The 14,203-nt window shown below is 39.0% G+C and overlaps 1 protein-coding gene across 1 annotated transcript in view; it reads left to right on the top strand.

Moving 5' to 3' along the window:
- The window catches only part of RAD51B (RAD51 paralog B), a gene marked incomplete at both ends in the record, with an annotated part of 378,199 nt that overhangs the window by 150,666 nt on the left and 213,330 nt on the right, over positions 1–14,203 (top strand). The gene's annotated exons all lie outside the window — the stretch shown is intronic.

Here is a 14,203-nt window from a genome sequence, read left to right as displayed (position 1 = left end):
ATGCACTTTGCCTTCAAAGCAGCAGTTTTCAGAGCTCTGTGCCCCGCCGTGTTCTAGATGTGTCAATTCTGTTCCTCCCATTTATACTTGCTGCTGGTATTCCAGGCAGTGTTCATTCCTGGAGGAAGTTTATATTCGTTTTCCATGAATCATGCCTTCTCTTTAATTATTTGTGCCTCAGAGCCCTTTCTCTCTGAAACTTCAGTGCAGATACGGCTCTTGGTGAGCCATTGCAGTCTGCAGTTTCCTCAGCAACAATTCTTTCTTGGCTGTTGAGATGGAGTTTGGACTGAAATCTATGTAATCACTGATGTACTCTCCAGCCTGTTAAAAGGTCAGCTTTTGCATCTGAGATGGAGTTTTTTATTTCAGCACTGACCTGATCTTTCTCTCTGTGTGTGTGTTTTACCCTGTGCTTTTGCAGAGAGGAACAGAGTATTTTTGCATGCTACTTATACTGATATATACAGATCCTTATTGAGCCTCATATTTTAAAAGTAGTCCAAAGTCTGTGCTTGTTGATCTTGTAACACCCTGAAGAATAACTGTTTATTTGCCTTTTACTGGCACAGGAATGATCTGAGCTATCCAGTTCAGAAAATAAGTTAGTACAGGGCTGATTTGAAGCTATTCTGCATTGCTGTTATTTTGTTGTCTTTGCTGCTCTGGAACTATTCAGTACCCTCTGCTCTATTAAACAGCTCTTTAAAACACCCTCAGTAAGCTCAAGAGAGACCAAAAGTTGTTTCCAAGAACAGAGTTTGCAGCTAACGTTTAAATAATAAGCTGGCATCTATTCGTTATTTTCCGTCTGTTTTAAATACAGTGCTAATACTTTACAGAATGTTGTACAACATACCAGAAGTTGAGCCACGAGGAATTTTTCAGATTTACCCTTCCCAAACTCGCAGTGAAAACCAGTGATGCTTTCACTCCCAACTCAAGCAGATGTGAAGGAATAAAAAAACCACATCAACCCCCCCCCCACCCCCGCAAGATGGTGAAAGGAAAGAAAAAAGCCAGTGGGTTTTCTGGAGGGAAGTTTTAAGATTTTTGTTACAAGACCAACAAGCCCATACATAGAACCCACAGAGATCAACTATTACTGCTAAATTGTATTAGATGTTGCACAGCTATACATTGGAAGACTCTGGGAACACAGGGTGGTTTGTGGTGGTGCACTGTGATCTTAATCACACTTCATGCAGTGAGTTCAAAGCATTAGGAAAGCAAAATACTAAATCCCACAATACTCTTATGGGGTAGGCATGAGGCCTGCTTTCAAAACGGGGCACAAAGAATTTATTGTTTATGTAAGCAGTTGCAGCTACTTAGCCTCAGAACCAGGATTAGAAAACATGCGATTGGACTTCTGCTCCCTCCCTTCAGTATTAATCGAGGTGAAGAGTTAATAAGAAGAGAAAAAGTCTGAACTGGTTGTTTCTCTGTGAATGTATTTATGAACAAAATGATGAAGCTGGACAGAGACAAGTCCCTGGTCATGTTTCACTTTGGTGTAACTCCCTTAGGATCAATAAAACTAGACTTCCATTAAATCTTATGTGGTCTGGAATAAAAACTGGGTAATATTAATAGAATTCAAAATGAGAACTTACCTTGTCGGGCTAGTTTCTACACTGAAGTGGGTATCTAATGTTCTGGAGTAAGAGAGAAGTCTAAGAGGTAGCTGGAGTATAATTAATCCATTACATTATGTTCTTTTCATGCATGGAATTTTAAGGCTTGGTAACAGTAGATAGGGATTGTTTTAAATAGAAAATCAATAAGTAACTTTGAGGAGAAATCTATTGTAAAACAAGCCATAGTTATCTTTAGTTAGACCCAAGGAATAGCCAATGGAAAAATAACTTTATTGAATGGATAGCACTGCTACTGAAAACACTCTTCTAGTTGATACGTTTTGATGATTGCAGGAATCAGACAGTGTAACTAAAGGGGTATATGCCATAACTGCCCTTCTGTCTCCAGAAACTGTACATCTCCACACCACACAAGGTATTTTGCAAATTAGAATCCATCTAAACATGAAAAAATGTTCACTGAGATTCAGATATAATTGAGCAGTTAGCTTTAATATGTCACACACTCTGCTCTGCTACTGCACCTTGCTTTGAAGTTCAAGTATCTTGCATTGAATTATTTTAATCTTTGTTTTAGAAACTCTACAAATACATTATCCTCTCCTGAGAAAATCTACTGGGCTACTATTCCACTGTCAGCATGCCAATCCCAGTGTCCCAGCATCTGTAGCTGCTGCCTCCTGACCCACACCTAGTGCATCTGAAGATGCACTTCCTGCCTGAGACATCTTACAGTTTTCTTGCTCCTGATTTCCCACAGTGTTTGCTCATATGCTTCAGTCCTATCCAGAAATGCATTTCTAATCTAGGCCAGGTTTCCTATGTGTTTGCCCAGGTAGCTCACTCCTCACTGGAAGAAGCTGTTCCAATCATGCAGAAAACCTACTGTTACAACAGCATACCCATTCTGTTGACTAAGGCATAATTTGCTCCCCTTAAGTTCTGCTCTAAATTAAGTTAACATTACTATCTTTGCAATTTTTTATGGAACTGCATAATGGAGACTGATGTGGTGTTTTTAAGAAAGACTTTAGATGAAGCAGTTTCAATGGAGTCCAAGGAAAATGCATGTTCCTGTGAATTTTAATAACAAGTCTAGGAAATGATATTGAAAAATTCCTAGCTACAGTGAACGATTAATCTAGAGCTGCTGCAAAATTTCAGTTGGTTGTCCAGAAGACACCAGCTGCTTTTCTCTGATGCCTGTGTGTGTAGTTTGTAGGATGGACAGCAAATCTTTGTTGCACTTGGGTTGTTCGAACAAGGTGCAAAAATTACTTAAGTTTAATTCCTAAAGTGCAGATGCTTTCTAATTGTGAAAAAGCTGAAATCCTGTACCATTCCCAAGGTTTTCTGAGAGCTTAAGATCACTGAATGTGCCACAGCCTGATTTTATTCATCTGGCACCAACTCTCAAGATTTCTGTTGTTCTAGTAACAGCTGTAAATATTCTAGAGTACCCAAATAGCTGAATGAAGATCTTTGGTTTTGTTTTATTAAGTGTTTACAAATATTTACATAAAAAGTGAGGTGCTGGCAATACAGAACAGTAATACTGGTAGACCCAGTGTCATTTCCAGTGGTATCAGTGGACCTATTCTCAGTGATTACCAAGTCAAAGGGGGTATGTGTCATGCTGCAGTCTCAGCACAAAAATGATTCCTCGCATTTTTCAGAGTTCATTTTCCATCCTGAGTCCTAACTTTCAAAGAGGTTCCTAATTATTCATGCTTCCAAGAAAAATACACTCCAGTTCACGTAAGTTGGGTAGCTTAATAGAAAATTTAAAATGTGACATAAAGGCTGATTTTATTGGAGAAATACAGACTTATTATATTTCCTAGTGAAAGGGTTTAGAAAAATTAGGATACAGAGGCCAAGATAATGCCACTGAAATTCCAGAATGTTTTAAGCCACAATTTTTTTTTTTTTTTCCCTCCCAAATATCAACAAAAAGAAACTTGGATGATTTATGTCCCCTCTCCTCTTCTTTCCTCTAGGTGATCAGTTCTGACATCTTAGGAAAATAATCATAACATACATGTTTGGGCATGTTTTTTTCCTGTCTCATTATGAACTATTTATCTATTAGTAGTAGACTTTTTATTTTAATGCGCTTTTGTGGAAGAAACACTTAGGATAATCTTACTACTGTGTGACAAGGCTTCCTAAAATGCTATAGCAATCTTCAAAGAATGCTAATAAAACTTCATAGCACAGTCTGCCACTGTGCCTTTTGTACAGGTTGCATTTATTATTTATTTTAGGAAAATTTTCTTCAGAATATCTTAGTTTAGAAAATACATCGAACATTATAAAAGCAAGAATGTGAAAGGTTAAAGCTCTTAACTCTCTAACTCTTCAGGTTTACAAGACTGACACAATATACATAAGTAATCTTCTTTTGCATAAAAAAATTGCACTGCATTTTAGAGGTATGTTGATGTATTACAAAGCTCAAAAGCTAGGTGGTAAAACTTCAACTTTCAGTCTAGTCGGACTAAAATATTTTGATTATGGGAACAGTCATTGGTACTATATAAAGTACTATCCAGCATTCAGACTGGTGTATTTTGTATGATTGTTGCATTTTAACAGGGGCTAAGGCTACTGATGGTTTTGTAATACTATAAATATTTCTGGTAGAGGAAGATTATTGGCTAAATTTTATGTTAGGCTCTAAAGGTGTAAATGCAATTCAGTGTATGAAAATGTCTAAAATGAAACGTTAATAGGTAGCTACAGGTTGTAATACATTTAATTCATTTTCACTTGTTCTTTCATACCTTTCTGAGCCCTCAGTTAGAGGGAAGAGAAACTTATGGCAGCTTGAGAGGCTGTTTGTTTCAGCATTTGGGTATTTTGTTTTCTGCATGACTTCCTTTTGGCAGCCATTACAGCTACGGAGGTTGATAACTGAACTTTGAAATCAGCAGGAACACAGCATTCACTTAATCAGCCATAGCTGCGCTAAATAATGCTGTCAGCGTCTAGTTTGTTTTGTGAAAATTATCAATATCTTGGTTGTCAGGCCTCTCTGCAGTATCAGTTACTACCTTAATACTCTACAGACCTGTCAAATAGCTTGGGCGAATGGGCGGATGGAGTTATATATCCACATTCCCTGTTACCCTGTACTTCAAACCTACTGACTGTTACATACACGGAAATAAAGCTACATGGTTATCTAAGTATAGCCATTATAGACAGGTATAAAAACCCTGTGTCTTGAAATGAGTTCAGTGAAAGGCCATAACACAGTAAGAAAACTTTTCTAACAGGTGTGCTGTAAAGCATTCTGTGTTCTCTAATGTAACCATAGGCTAGAAAAGATCTGCTCTGTTTCTGTGGCGCTGATAAAGTATGTTGTGTGCAAAAAAAGGTAAGCCATGTGATGGTGGTAGTAGTTACCTGCTTATAAAGGTTAAATGAATGGACAAGGGGAACAAATATTCTAGCACATTCTAAAGGGGCTTTCTGCTGCTTCCACAAGATACCAAGGAGCAGTCTAAACTAGCACTGTCCTCCCTCTAAGAATCTTGGCATAGGGTCATGATGTGGGATAAGGTGGAGCTAGGAAAAGTGTTTTAAAAACTGTTCACTGAAGCGGTAAATTACAGTAGCCCATTGAGCTATTTCAGTTTGTATCCAAGAGTCAGTGAGTCTCTTGTGACCCACTGCCTTGAAGGCTTGAAGGAATTAATTGGAAAGAATCTGAGGAATTAATGAAATTAATGACATGAAGTTGTGCTTTATATGCTGTATCTCTCTAGACCTGCATGTGTATATTAATACAAATGGTCTTTCTGATGGGCTTGTCAAAACATCAAAATCAAAGAAAAATGCTGGTAGAGTGATTATCAACTTGAAATAGGCCACAAGCCCTAAAAGTAGATCTTGTTAGGAGTATTTCATTAGTTTAGTAATGAATAATAGACACTTCTCCAATTACTTCATATTCCTATTGAGTTGTTAGGAAAAAGCTAAGTATAGACAGGTATAAAAATACTGAATAAAATAAACCCCAAATAGGGAAAGAATTATACAAATATAATTTTAAATACGTGATTTCTAGTAATAACATACTAGATAGTCCTGAGGTGTCCTAGAGTGCCTGGGAGAGTATGAGCCTTTCCAGCTTTCAACTCTGTGCTTGAAATCAGGGTTTAGGAATGGTAGTAAACATTTGTGGTACCTTTTGTCAGTTTGCTTAGTGTCTGAGCATCTGTCTCTACAATAGGGGTAACAATACATTTATTCCACCAGAAGGTAGTGAGATTTAATGTCAAAGAATATGTGTAAATTTGGTAAATTTGAAGTGCTGGATGTGAAGCAGGGTAGATGCATGGCAGAAGGTCTGAACACAGCAAGTGAAAGGAAAGAGCCTTCAATCTGTTTTGATCTGCTAATGAAAACTAACTAGTGCCCATAAGCTAAACCAGGTTTTTCACTGAGAAAAAAGTGAGCATAAATTTTTTACTTCCTTGCAGTCTTGTGAAAGTGTAGGAGATGTCTCTCCTCTCAATCTGGAGCATGCCAGTGCAGAACTGAAGTTCTGTACTACTTTGCTGGTGTTCCAGGCAACCCAGTTTCTTCCCCATCCTTCAAAATGAAACATTCAACCAACCAAAAGCCCTGTTGCAGAGAACAGCACACAGTCTAAGAGTGAACTGTGAGTCTGTAATTTTATTTTATTTTATTTATTCTGTTACAAGACAATTTGGCATTCATCAGAAAACTCCCTTTTAAGCAGTGGTGCTCTCTGCTTTTAGAGTTTTACAGCAGGTTTTGGCTGTAAAAGTTGCCTGTGAGGTACTTTGTATTGCCTTGGCCAGTGTCAGACCAGTCTCTTGCTGTGGTACATCACTAGCTACACATGAGAAAGCTCAGTTCAGAAAGCCATCATTAAGCAGAGGCTGGAGGGAAGGGTGGAGGAGAGGAAGATCTGCTGGAAACTCAACAAGGAGCTCTGGGCAACTGGCAGGATATGAAGGTGGGCGGCAATCCCTCTCGGGGTTGCACGTCTCCGCGAACAGGTCTGTGCAGGCTGCTGGATGTGAAGGCCTTCCAGGCTCACAAACCATTCTCCCGGGCAGCACCGCACAAGGGTGCTACGGTGTGGATTTTGAAGGTTACGTTTGTGTTGGCTGCATTCCTTGTTCGAAGAGTAGGAAAGGCTAAAGACCTCAGGCTGTTGCTGGGTGGTAGCTATTTCAACTTGAAGGCGTGTAGCTGCCTGAGAACAGCATGCTTTTGTTTTGCTTTGTTTCTTTTTTTTTTTCTTCTGGTGGAAGTTTTAATTCATTGTGATTCTTTTTAAGTAGTTGGCAGAGATGTGAATAGACACTTTACTTCTTCAAAAGGCTTATGGAATAGAATTGCATAACTTTGTACTTTTCCTATGCAAAGCAGAGTAAGTTCTATGTAAATACAGTGGCTAGTCTCTGAAAGATACCTTGGTTTCTTCCAAGTCCTGTTTATACCCCATGAAATCCAAAAACTATAAAATCACCTCTGCTGCTATGAATTGTCTCACTGAAGGATGAAAGAGGAGAAGTTTGAGTAGAGATACCTTGGCAAAACAAGAACTGGAAGTTCTCTCTCTCTCTCTAGGAGCTCCAATAAGGTTGCAGCTAGCCAGCAGTGTGTCGTGAACAATAGATCTCTGATCTTCTAAAAGATGCTAGGGAGCCTTCCAGAGAATTCTGCTTTCTTGTTTCTGTGCTGTTTAATTGCCTTTTTTTTTTTTTTTACCAGATTCTGATGAAAATAGATGCAGTTGAAATCCTTTGAGGCAAGGCCAGCGCTTTTAGGAGTATGCATTGCAGATGGGATTAGGAAGTGTTTCTCAATAGGCTTCCAGTGGTTTATGTGTATATATCTGTTATTCAGGGAATTATGCCAAATTCTGGTAACATTGGTTGAGATGTGAATTCTAACAGCTCTTGGCTTTGCCTTCAGTCAGGGTAGCTGCTATGCTATGTCTGAAAATATCTGTCTGCTTCCCTCCAGCCTGTGTATCACTGTTACCAGCCTGTTCCTCTGTCATACTATAGGCAAGGTGGCTGTAATGGGTACTTTGTCTTTCAGCTGATTTGGATTAGCAACAGTTGTTAAATGTGGGCATTTGTGTATTGCTCATGCCTGCAGTGAAGCAGCTTTGTGCTACAAACATTTTAGTAAAGCATGTTAAGATATTTTTGAGTATCTTAGTTAGGCCTTGCTTAAACACCAGAAGTGGTGTTTGACTTTAGACATGGGAATTTCATTTGTTATAAGGCCTTTTACTTGGGATGGCTGGGCTTTATAGAATATTTGACCTTATTTGCATTCTTCGCCACAGAAACCTGAGCTGCTGGGGCTAATGGCTGCTCAGTTTAGGAATACAGGACACCTTGTGGGATAAGTATTGGGTGGGTGTGGTGATTTGCTTCGATTTGAGATGATAAACTGTTGGGTTTTTTCTTTTGTATTTGGTTTGTGTGAGCCAAAACAGTTTTCATTTTCTGAGAATGAAGATAGGTGTATATATAGTTAATCCCCTGTAATTGTAACGGTTGTGATATAAATATGTTTAATTTGGTCCTAGAGCCCAGAGTTATCTCGATTGTGCTGAGGCTTTTCTCACTAAAAGGCGTTCTCCTGCAAGGTGAGGCCCTGTGAAGCAGTGCTGCAGTAACTTGTTTCAAGAGCTGCTATAGCTGTGGGCACTTGACATTCTCTCTTGAAAACTGATATTTTGGTAAGGAGCTCTCAGTATTGCATTCAGACCTTTCCTGTTTCTAACTCCATGATTTCACCAAAAATGCTCAGTTTTGAGCATGTTTTATTCCTTGTGAATATTAGGTACAAGTTCTGCTGCAGTCTTGCACAGTTTTTGACAGCTTTTGTGGCAAATGGCTGGTGATGCTGAAGAAAATCTCCCTGAAGAAACAGAAGCTGAAGAAAAAGCCTATTCAGCATGTAGTGTAGAAGGAGATCACAAATACTCTGTTACTGTGACAGATGGTGGCAATTTAGGATTCTTCCTTGAGCAGACTGATGCCCGTCTTGAGGATGTGTAACAGGTTTTCAAGGAGAATGCTGCGGTTCTCACAGCTGTTTGAAGCATGATGTTTCACCCCATTTTTCTCACTGTTCCTTTCTCTGTTTTCAGGTTGCTGCCTGCCCCATCTGGCTCTGTGGTATTGCTTGGTGCACTGTCCTTTATTGTTTTGAGCCATTGCTTGAATGCCTCATTAAAAGCTCTGTGCTTCAGGGAAGGGGAGAGAGGTGCCTTCTCAGGGATCGGAACTAAGATTGGCTGGGGATCAGTAAGAGTTCCTTTCCATCTCCTCCAGCATGCAGTCATCATCCCAGCCCTACTGACTTGTCACTTGTGCTTGGTGCTCTCTGGTGACGTTTCTTGAGCACAGTGAAAACCACAAAATAAATCGACTAATGAGGGTGGAGTAATTTGGGACTATTGCAAGTGTCCTTGCTCTCCCAGCTCAACAGGAAGCCTTTAATAAGAGTTTTCCTAAATAATGTTGCATGCGAAATAGGGATTTCGGCTTCGTTCTTGTAACAAACAGCCATTTCATGAAACAGTGCGGTTTTTTCCTTTTGGTACATTCCAGAAGACTTTATACCTTTGCTGGTTACTGATTGATAGTTCTGTGCTGAGCTCCCTGTAATTTTGCAATAAACTAACAAGGAGGCTGAGACCACAAGTTTACAGAAAATTGCTTATTTACTCAACTGGATTTACAAGGATGACAAAGTCAGATTTAGTAGTTTCAGTGTGGTCTAGGAAGGGCAGGAGGAGTACTTGAAAAATTGTACTGTATAAATAACCAAACAAAAAATAGTTTGCTTATTCTTCTGTGTAAAGTTCTTAGGCCAACTCTCTCCCAGGACCTGCAGGGATTTTCTGCATATGCAGAAACTTTGCTATTCCTAATAAATGGGGGTGTTGTGAGTTTAGGCACAATAAATAAGTTGTTTTTTTTTTTTTCTTTTTACTTTTCTAATGTGCTTCCAAAAAACTAGCATCTGCTGAAATCACATCAGTGGAAGGTGACTCTGTTTTCACAACCACATATAAAGATTTTAACAGGATTAACACTGTTGTTGACTTTTGGATTAAATCTTAGAAGTAGCAATAATCTGTCTAGAACCTGAATGCTGTTTTCCTTGGGAAATCTTTGTGTCCATTTTTTTCCAGGTATTGGCACCTATAAAAAGTGAGAAAATGATCAGAGGAGTAAGTTGTGGGGAGTTTAAAACATGTCTAAAATTAGGAAGTTGAAAAAGTATTCCTACTGTCTTCTTGTGTTTATCTCTGGGTTTTCTAACTAAGAAGGATTCTTCTTGCTGTCATAACACTTCTAATTGTTAGATGAGGTTATTTTACAATCTGAGATTGCTATGCTGAAGTAAAAATTTGAAGTAAAAGATTTGGAAATTGTGTGGTCCGTCATTTGTGTGGTATTTTAAATAGTAGACTTTTTCCCAGAAAGGATTTTGAAATCTGAATCTGAGTGAATTTCTAAAGAGTTGGCAATTCTGTCAGAATTGGAAGGCTGAGGACTGTAAATTTTCACTTGTTAAATAGCTCCCTTAACCAATGGCAAATTAATAAGCTGAAAGCTTAAAGGCAGTGGTTCATTGAACTCCATGGGAGACTGTATGAGGCATGTTTCTAGTGTTACTGAGCCATCTAGCTGACCTTTTCAGCTTTTCCTCTTTTAGCAGAGAGTGGAGAGTGTTTTCCATTCATGCACAGTTGCTGACGGAAGAAGCCCCACACCCTTTGTTCATCACAAAGTAGAAACAGAAAAGCAATAGCACAACTTCCTTACCTGTTGCACATGTCGGGACATGTTGTGCATGGACAGGTGTGATGGTTTTTTGTGACTCTTAGTGACAATGAAAATATTTTGTTCCATTAGTTGATATTGGAAGTAGGAGCTCCTCTTAAAATACTGGGTGTTTTTAAAATACAATATATTTTAAAATACTGTGTATTTCAGTATGATAACATCAAAATACCATGTAGCGTTATTCTCACTGTTGAGTGTTCTGCTGGAAGTTAATAAATGTATGACTGGCTTTGAACCTCTTGAGAGGAAGCTGTGCTTGGCTGGTAATGATGTCCAGTATCTGTCCAAAGGAACCACAACAGAGGCAGTTTTTCCTTACCTGCTTAGCCTGAGGACTTGGCTGGTCTCCTGTACTAAACAGGTTAAATTAATGGCAGATCTACAATGAAAAGCTGAAGTGCTATTGCTAGTTCAGTGCAGGGCACTCTCTGGTAAGTCTGCTTGGACTGGTGGCCCAGCTTGTTTCCAAGCACTCTTTAGCAGTGTGAGGAGGTTTCTTTCAAGTGTGGTACCTATCAGACCAACCCGAACCTTTGTGTTGGTGGTTTGTAGGATTCAGCATAATTAACATCAAATATAGTATTATATTCTGTTGCGCATGTGTATGAAGCGATATGTGAGACTCGGCCAATGCTGTCCATGCACAAATGTGATTCCTCACCAGAAAGTCTCAGAGATGTTTCACACCAGATTTCCTTTGTCTGCCTGTGTGTTCTCTCCATATCACACACATGTTTAATCATTCCCTCAAACACCTATTTGCAACTCTCTGAATGTGTCGAACCATTTCAAAGGATAGCAGAATGGAGTGTAAGCATGTCTTTCAGGTTAGTGAAGGAGACTTTGGGGAAAAAATTAATAAATTCTTTAAATGTGCTGCTGGAGTCATGTGATACCAGTATTCAGGGCTTCAAGTTTGATGCCTGTAGGACTGGTGACTGCTGAAAATGTAGGGTTTTGTTTAAGTGGCACTTTTCACTGCCAAAATACTTGTGACCAAAGTTTTACTCATGGAAAAATAAAACTTGGCACTTTCCAGTGAGGGCATATGGTTGAAGTTTTGAAGATAGATGTATCTATTCAGAGGAATTTGCTGAATCTGTGTGCCTTTTTTCTTCATAACTGTAGCAAAAGACCAGCTCTTTTCTTCTGTTAGTGACCCACAGCTTGTTTGAGCTAGTGAGAATTTAGAGTACTCTGCGCACTCTGAGTGGCATTCAAACTGTATTATGGGAGCTGCACAAAGATACATGAAAATACATATATATGTGTGTGTGTATATATATATATGCTAATAGGAATACCTGTACTTGATGAAAGAATTTTGCAGTAAGCAAGGCTGCAGAAGTGTCACGGGGAATTTGATGCCAAATTTAGTGCTAACAGCCTTGTCTTGTGGCTGAACTTGTCTTATGGAAGAACTGCATCTGTTTTGGTTCTATAGGCCTATAGGAATGAAGAATAATCTTCAATTAATTCCAAAATAAGCATTCTGTATGTATATATGGCTTCATCTCAGAGGAAGTGTGCTTATTCAAGGTAGTATTTAAAGATGTATTTAAGCAAAATGTGTAACCATCAGTGAAGTCATGGAACTAAGGATATACTTAATTCTCATACTCAGAGCAAGTCAGAGAAGCACATTTACTTGGGTAGGACTCTACTTTTTTAAACTGATTTTTTAAACTGTATAGCAGGTAATCTAGGGTATTAGTATTGAATAGTTACTGAAGGATACATCAGAAATTGAAATCTAGGTTCAGAGGCATAGCTTGAGTTAAACACAAAAGGTGAAGAAGATTTTCAGTCCTACAGCTAACAGTGCTGTGGAGTTTGTGGTTAAGGAGGAATCTGGAAGATTTAAAAAACAAGCAGTTGTGTTATTCTTGTTCATTTTTCTTTAGATTTTTTTTGAAGCCTTCAAAGTTAGTTTCCTTTGAAGGAAAGCAATAGGAAATATGGTGTGCTTAGGTATTTTTTTTCTATTAAAAATGCTCCTCAAGCATGCTAACGTTTCTTTAAAACGTGGTGCATAAATAATAAAATACGTGACAGCACAGTACAAAGATTATCTTGGCACGAGTCTGGGGTGACTGAATCACTTACAGAGCTTGATAATTGTTAATAATGTGATCATTGCAAAGTGTGCCAATGAAAACTTCATACCTCACCAGTACGTGTGAGTATAAGTTTGTTAGTGCGTTCTGTTTCAGCACACTTTCTAGTATTGGATACTATGGATACGTGAGTCTGTGGCTTTTGTGACACAGTGAAAACAAAGAGAATGGTTTCAAGAAGGAAAGATCTCACATGCTGTTCCTTATCCCTGCTCTTGGCTGCCTACTCCTTTCATTTACCTTGAACCAGTTTTGATGCCCATCCTATCACAAGGATGAACTAGCTCACTGAAATGGAAGATAAGTATACTAACAAGAAAAAAAAAAGGAAAAGTGACTTTTTTTCCCTTTATTAATAAATTGAATTAGCTTACCTTGTAATCTTATGAACAAGTCAGCCATCAGTGGCAGCAAGGAGTTGCATGCACCAGGCCCTTTCCAATCTGCTTTTGACTGCTTATAGGTGCACACAGCAGCTCCGGGAGAAACAGCAGAGGGGTGTAATGCGTTTCTTGTGTGTTTGCTGCTAGCAGTATTGCAAGTTGTACCTTAGCTGAGGGTGTATGACCAAACAAGGCTGTTATCTACCACGTCCATGTTCACTGCAGTGATCATAAATGCCCAGTCCCAAAAGGTACATCCTGTGGTTAAGCTGTGCAGAGTGATCACAGCCAGCTGAAGTTTGTCAGAGCTTATAGTCAATAGCTGTGGAGTTCTGAGGGTCTTGAACTCCTGTTGAGTAAGTGAAGATTTGACTTAAACACTTTTTGGTTTAGTTGATTCAGTCCATACAGCTCTCAGGCACCATCATGCCTGCTTGCCAGCACAGAGATGAGTGGGCTTGCATGAGCAGGGAGGTAGAGTCTTGTAAAGGTCACACACTCCATCACACTGTTGGCACCTCACGTCATGCTGCCTGAAGAAGACGTCCTGCAGCACCACCACTCCGATTACAATTCAATGATCTGACACAGCTTATGTGGGGTCTCAAAATGGGGAAAGAAAGGGCAGAGTGTGTCATATCTTACTGCTGAAAATATTAGAAAGCAGGAGGAAGACATGATCAGAGGGAGAGAAAAGCAGTGGAGGGAAGAGCAGAGAAATTCCTCTTCCTTTTGACAATGGTAAACTGTTACTTTATTCCAGTAGCGTCATGAAACTGCATCCAAGTAGTGTGTAGGATTCCTTTCTCCTGTGTCAAATACAGCTGAAGACAGGCCATTAATTTCAAAGAGAGTTTGTTTGGAGTGGGGTCTGTTCTCAGTTCAAGCAGAAGGTTAATTTTGGTTCTTAAAAAAAAAAGTAATTTTTAAAGTTTATGTCAGTTAGCAAAGTGGAGACGAACTGTTATTGCAGAAAGTGCAGCTGCTTAGAGATCCAAAGCATTACAAGATAATTGTGGCTATAGCTATGCTCTTCTCTCTGAGGTGTTTGCTTAACATTTTCTGTTACTAAAAACCAGTGTGTGTTCAAAGGTGCAAGAAATTGTTCATCTCTTGTAAACATGACTTTTGCTCATGCTGTCAGAGGAGAGCACTGTGGGTACTATAGTCTTATATACTAGAATTTTGTGATCCTGAAAAACACTCAAAAATATGTAAAGATAGCCCTGTAACATTTA

This window comes from Coloeus monedula (genome assembly GCF_965178545.1).
Source record: "Coloeus monedula genome assembly, chromosome: 6".
NCBI classification, from domain to species: Eukaryota; Metazoa; Chordata; class Aves; order Passeriformes; family Corvidae; genus Coloeus; species Coloeus monedula.
This window is presented reverse-complemented; position numbering and strand designations above follow the sequence as displayed.